Genomic DNA, 7,275 nt, shown 5'->3' on the forward strand with positions numbered 1-7,275 from the left:
GTCCTGTTCACTTATGTTACACAATAATACTTGGCTGTGCTCTTTAACACTGTAAATATATTCATAAAGAGGCTCATCATGCCTTTGTGGTTTAAATATTAGATCTAGTCTAATTCTTTCAAGGGTGGACCTACAGGGTGAATGAATTTACTATTTCCCTGTGTAGGTAGTTGACATTTGGCCTGACGGATTTACACTGTATTATTTTGGCTAACAGGGGAACTTCTGCATAGCATGGTAACAAAGCTAATATTTCATTATCAGATAAGCTGGTTTCTGATTTAAGTTTCAAAAAATGTATCAGGTCAAGGATTACTAGACCACTTGTTACTGTGAACTTTTGTAAGTAACGTTCTACAGGGTTGTTTAACTTATTAAAAATATTTAAATTATACATAGTAGGACTTATACCATGATTATTGCATTACAATTAGGTATTAAAGGTGATGTGGGAGTACTGGCAGTAGGCTGCGTAGTTAGTTGTTGGTTGTTGCACAGAAATGGGGCCTATTTGTTCTATTTGTTCCTCTGGGGCAAGCTGTCCTAGATTTTATTTACTGCTTCCTCCATAGCCTCATCCTCTTGTATTGAGTTATTTAATCTAGCTTCTAGTTCTTTAAGATGTCCTACATCCACATTTGGTAGCAAGTTCTTAGCTAATTGTTCCTCAAGTCACGTCAAGTCAAAAAGTATTTATTTCTTCATCAAAAAACATTTCCATCTAATTTACATGCATTTCCTTAGGTGAAATAAAATATACTACAATAACTGGTTAGGTTGCTATAAAACTTTATAAAATAAAATTTAGAAATTAATTCCCAAACTAAGTAAAAACTTCTGTTTTGAGAATGAGTCTCTTGTAATGTACCGCATTGTTACTCAATATTTTACTGTAGCTTAATTACAACAAAAAATAAATAGAATTTCTATAAAAATAATTAAAATTTCTGTAAAAATAAATATATAAATATTCAAAAACAAAAATTATTAATTGATTATGTTTTTAATAATTTAAAAAGAATGTACTAAAGATTTGTTTGGTTACACGGGAGAACACTATGGCAGCTGCAACCCTCCCACCCCCCACCCCCCAACCCCTACCTAATAACTCGTACGTCCCCAATCACTCGCACTCACATACACCCAACACACACACACACACACACGCGCGCGCGCGCGCGCGCACAACACATTTGTACTACGGTAGGTCGAAAGTTAAGTTTATAATAATTGTTTTTTATCTATAGATTGATGTTATAATTTGTTCAGTTCTGTCCCTTCCAACCTTCAGTAACCATGTATTAACTTTTTTTATATGTCGTGCTTGTATAAAAGTTGTTGTGCTGTAGGTCTTCAGGTATATTTCTGTATAAATAGTGGGCTATAATGAACGGATTAGTGGTCGAGTAAGTCCTTGAAAGCCTTCCAACCTTGAAAGTACACGTATTCCAACAATTTCCGCATTTCTAGTGTTGTAGTCGTGAGTTACTTCCTCGAAGATTTCGTCGAATGCATCAAAAATGTCCTAACAAATAACTGTCGTATGTGTTTTGTCAAAAACGGCATCTGTAGGGTATCGCCTATTTACTCTTAGAGCTGCTTTAACTATTGCCTTTTGTGTTACTAACAACGGTTGTATAATTGTTTTATAAGCTCCACCATATGCTATCACTCCACTTTCTAAAATAGACTGTACATACGCGCAATAGGCCATTCTAATTTCCTCTTAATTTAAAAAGTGACTAATTTGTCTAAACGCATAAATAAATTTTCTAACTTTTTTATTTAAATAATCTATGTGTTCTGTTAACTTTACTAAACTTTACTTAACTTGCGATCAAAAAACACCCAGATATTTATAACTCGTCACACTTTTAATTTCCTCACATTTACACGTTTTTGTTGTCGAAATTTCCACAACTATGTAGTTTAATGTTTTGGATAGGTATGTCTCCTCTGCCTCTTAATGATATCGGCAGGAATTTTGTTTTTTGGAACATTAAGTGTGAGTAGGTTGTGGTCTAGCCATTTTTTAACAGACTCAATATCTTCGGTGGCCTTGCCTCTCACTTCCTCCCAACTCTTACCATCAAAGAATATTGCTGTATCATCGGCAAAGAGATAAAGATTACCCGTTATATTTATTTTAGCAAGGTTATTCGCGTATATGAGGAATAGTGTAGGGCCGAGCGTACTCCCTTTAATGGCGCCATAATCTACGGTGGTTTCCCTACTATTGACGCCATTAATTGTAACAAACTGCTTCCTATTTTCTAAATAAGATTTAAACCAATTCAATGAATTTCCTTTAACTCCAATTAACTCTAACTTACTTAGCAGTTTGACCCTATCTACCGAATTAAACGCTTTTGCGAGATCCAGAAACACCAACAGACAACGCCTGTTGCTACTAACAGCCTCGTTGATATCTTTATTCAAACAAAAAAGTGCATCTGCAGTGTTTCTAGATTTTCTGAAACCATACTGGGAGTCTGTTAATATATTATTGGTATTTAAATATTCAGTTAACTGTTCGTTTACTATCTTCTCAATTACCTTAGTGAAAACGCTCAATAATGAAATAGGCCTGTAGTTAGATTTGATTGTAAATTCATTTGATTTATACATTGGATTTATGGTATTAGCCATTTATCGAGACAACTAACACGCGTGCCAATTAGGTTATCAATCCGCCAAGAATTTAGTTCCAAGAACATCGGATGTAACTTATACTAAACTAACAAGTAACTGGGTTGCGAAAATATGTACTATATGAAGTACAACTAAATAACGGTACAGATGAAAATTATCATGAGGCAGTATGACGGTTTAATGTTGCACATCCTGATAGACATGTGAGAAGTAAATACTTAAGAACTTTAGTAAATAAGTTTTGAGTATCTGGATCCATTTCAGATGCTCCACGGCCTCCTTTAGACGAAGACAAACAGTTTAAAATTGTAGCACAACTTATTGGAGATCCGCAGCAGTCCACCAGATGAGTAGCAAATCTTTGTGACGTTTCCCAGGCTCTGTGGTACGCTTACTGAAACATATAAATTTCACCCTTATAAAATTCCGCTTGTACATGACTTAAATGAAGACGATCCATTCTGTCCCGTCGTGTACAATTTTGAGAGGAAATGGAAGAACTCATTTCTGCTCATCCATTTTTGTTAGAAACTTTGTGTTGAATGCATATTTTATCAATGGGGATGCAAACAAACACAAGTGTAGGTACTGGTACATGTAAAATCCCCATTTTATTCGTGAATCCTGCACCCAATACCCAGAAAAAGTAAATGTGTGGGCCGGTGAATTTTGGGAATCACGTGTTAGGATAATTTTTTTTATTATTGAGTAACTTAATCCAGAACTGTATTTGCAATTCTTACAAGAATCAATTTTCTCCGCAATAACTACTGTTATTAAGGAAAATAAACTTGAATTTGATGAAGACATCGTTCACTTCCAGCAGGATGGTGGTTCAGCACATTTTGATCGTGCTGTGCGACATTGCCTAGGAACTCAACTACACGGTCAGTGGATTGGTAGGCGTGGTCTAATAGAATAGAATGCTCGGTACCCGGACTTTACACCCATTAACTTTTTCTATGGGGTCACATTAAATCCATAATTTACAAAACACCAGTAGAAAACTTTGAATATTATTTTAAGAAACGCGAAAAGAAGATTTAAGGATTGAAGAGGCCTGTAACCGAATACAACTTCAGACTCTTGAAAACGTGAGAGATGAGCTAACACTACGCTTGTCTCACTGCCAAATAGTAGGAGGACTTCAGTTTGAACATTTGGTTTGACTAGGCAACGCGGCGAGTTATTAAGAAATATTGTTCTGGTAACTCTGGCTATTATTTTGGATGAGAAATAGATAGCGATATCTAGTTCACAATTCTTTAAGTATTCTTATGCTCTTCAAAATGAGGAGTCTCTTGCGAGGTGTTAACGTTTAAAATGTTTAAGTTGCTCCCAAAATCCCAAATTTTTGGGGGAAACAAAAAGTTTTCAAAATCACCAAATGGAACCTCATTTCCACATTGCACTACTACCCAAAAATATCTCCTTATATAATCTTTATAACAAAGTATAGAGGGGATTCTGACTTTTTATTCACCCCGTATGTAACTTAAACAGGGGTGGTTCTCGGGTCAATTGCAATTGGCTGATTATTTATACAAAATCCTCGTAAAATACAGGGTGTCCCATGAAGAAACGGAGAAACTGTCAGGACTTTTGATTTTCTTAAAGTTTACGTATAATTTTTATTGGCTTATTTTACATCATTATCTTAAGAAATGAATTCTTTACAAGTTTTGTTAAAGAATTTTACGTGTTTGTTACACATTTAACAAAGTTAATCTACTTGAAACCTAAATGAAACTTGTTTTTGGACACCGAATTTTGCGTATTTCTTCAGATATCTTAAAAATTACTGCAGCTAGAGGTCTGGTACCAATTTTATTCAATTTTTCAGTTCAATTTGCATAATATACATTAAATTTTACGTCCTGGGTAACGTCCAAAATAATTTAATAGGGCTCCCTTTTAACGGTGGCACTGAAATCTGGGCGAAATCTTTCACCCTGTATAGCTCGCTAACTAAGCGTTTCTGGACCCATGTGTATATAAACTTTTTTCGTTATTTTCACCGTAAGAACAAGTCCTGACAGTTTCTACGTTTCTTCATGGGACACCCTGTATATCGCGTTTTTTTTCAAATTTGTCATAATATGACTAAGTTTGTCATAACCAGTAATCTGTGAATACTAGCCTACATAGATTCTTTGCAATCACAGTAGTTTATCTATTGGTGTGTACATGTGTTTGGACACACCTTTTAAACCTAAGAAGTATAAATATTATTTTAGTGTCCTTCCAAAGTTACCCAGTTTAAATATTGTATCGGTAGACAGATCCTTTGTAAGTGTTTCTCTTTCAAATAGGTTTTGTAATATGTATTTGTAACAATTACAAGTTTTAGAACGTATTTATGCTGTCGGCCCTCTGCTTTTATAGCACGTTTCCTGTGTTTTAACACAATCAAATGATTCTGTTAGTGATTCTATTACGCAATTCCTTCAACCAACAGAGACAAGCCAGAGTAATTCCTGTTGATTGTAAACTCAGTTTTTCTGAAAGGAATCCAATCGTCTCGCTGATGAGTTCCCAATTAGTTGTAATCCTGTTTCTGCTCCTCGTTGTTCATTTTCCTCTCGGCAAACTCCCTGTAGGAATATTAGGAATTCCCTGGTTGATATCTGTTAATTGAGTACATAATTTTAAATTTTTAACAACGCACTAAATTACCGTACCAAACAGAGAAGAGCAGTTGAGACCTATATTAATATTACCCACAAGATCAATGCTTGTCGGAAATAGAGCCGATAAGCCAATCACTGACTATGTTAAAAAAAGAACTTTTCTTACCAAAATTAAAATATTTCGACGAAACTATTGCATATCCACAACTCTTACCAACTTGCTCGTATTTAGGGACTAATTGAAGCAAGAGATAAAGGACAGATCAGCTCTCTTGTTTTGCTAAATTACTATTAACTTTTGAATCTCAATAGTCATGAGGTTCACTAGCAAAGATGAAATAATGATAAATAATAATGAAATAATGATTATATATAGATGAATTATTATGGATTTAATGAGGGAGTGATAAAATCATATTTAGACGAAATGCAGCATGTCGATGAGTTTGGAAATGAGACATCTCAGTCTCTCTTTAAATTATGGGAAATTACAAATATAGCAAACTTTATTGCTTGAGAAACATTTTACATCAACAAAAACCAAAAAACAGTTATCAATAATGAAGATGGACCTACTCAAAATTCAATTCTACTCTCATCACAATTTACAACAAATTTAAAATGTAATTCTGTACTGGCTAACTATATTTCCAAATCCTTTACCATATGTTAGTTTGATGTTTATTGTTTGGAAAGTTGATGATGGAATCTTCGATTCTGAAAGGCCTCGCAGGAATATAGTTTAGATTGGAAAATGTGTAATAATTTACTAGTGATAATAAATTAATATCTTTCCAATGCTCGAAGAATCTTTAAATATTGCGTTCTTGATTTTAAATTTAATTGACATGTCTTTTATATTTACGTTTCAAACTGTAGTAATTATTGCCAACAGTGCTTGTACGTAAGTAATATCAATTTGTTACGATATAACCGCTTCTGTGCGATGAAGCCAATCTCTCTGCCAGCTTTCAGCACTGTAATTAACCGCCATTCTGTACGTTCATCTACGTGTCTTGTTTGTCATATTAGTGCTTTGTCTTCTTGTACTCTTCAAAATAAACTAAACTCGTGTTACTGCTAATTTCCTTGACTTCTTCCTTGACTTTCTTGAGACAGGGCAGAAACGTTCTGAAAATCACCGTTCTGTGAATACAATTTCCCCAACCTTATTGGCTGTATATGATATGCTAACACTAAGTGTTGGCGAATAACAGATTTTAGATCAGAAATGAAATAAATAACGTCAGCAATTGTTTCCATTCAAAGTCAAAATCAAATAATATATTGAATCATAGACAAAACACTGCATAGAACATAGTTGTACGATAATAAACAAATACGAACACATTAATTCACCATAACTTTAGAATTTAAAACAGACTGTTATAATCTATGAAAGAGCTAAGGAGTGTAATAAGAAAACTAAGCTAGCATAAGTCTCCTAAATACTCTTCTATTGAGTAGTAGCCTTTACGGCACAACATCTTTAAGACTTTTTTGAGTAAAGTTGCACTTTCGCAATCTCTTACTGTTTCAGGAAAGCTGTTGAAAAATTTGGGTCCAAGGCACTGAATTGATTTTTTAAATATGCTAGTCCAAAACACAGGTTTGACAAGATTACTCTTTTGCCTAGTTTCAAAATTGTGGGTATAAATTGGAAAATTGTAAAGATCAATAAAAGTAAAGAAACAGACTGAATGTATGAAAATAGAAAGTAGAATCAGCAGGCTCTCGGCAGGGAAACTGGTAATCTTGGTAACTGTCACGACTTCCCAGCTAACAGATGAATAATTGATAAAAACTTTATTTTTAGACGTTTCTGTGTAACATATTTAACAGTAAACTAAAGTGTGATACATATTGATGTGTACTTCTTACGAAGTGTGGTCTAGGTAAAGGTTTTAATGAACTTTTGGAGAGAAATTAATATTAGTTACGAAGTGAGACCCGGGTGGTTGTTTAGGACAGTCCGTAACACAAACTGTGTTGC

The sequence above is a fragment of the Homalodisca vitripennis genome, chromosome 8, assembly GCF_021130785.1.
Source record: "Homalodisca vitripennis isolate AUS2020 chromosome 8, UT_GWSS_2.1, whole genome shotgun sequence".
Lineage (NCBI taxonomy): Eukaryota > Metazoa > Arthropoda > Insecta > Hemiptera > Cicadellidae > Homalodisca > Homalodisca vitripennis.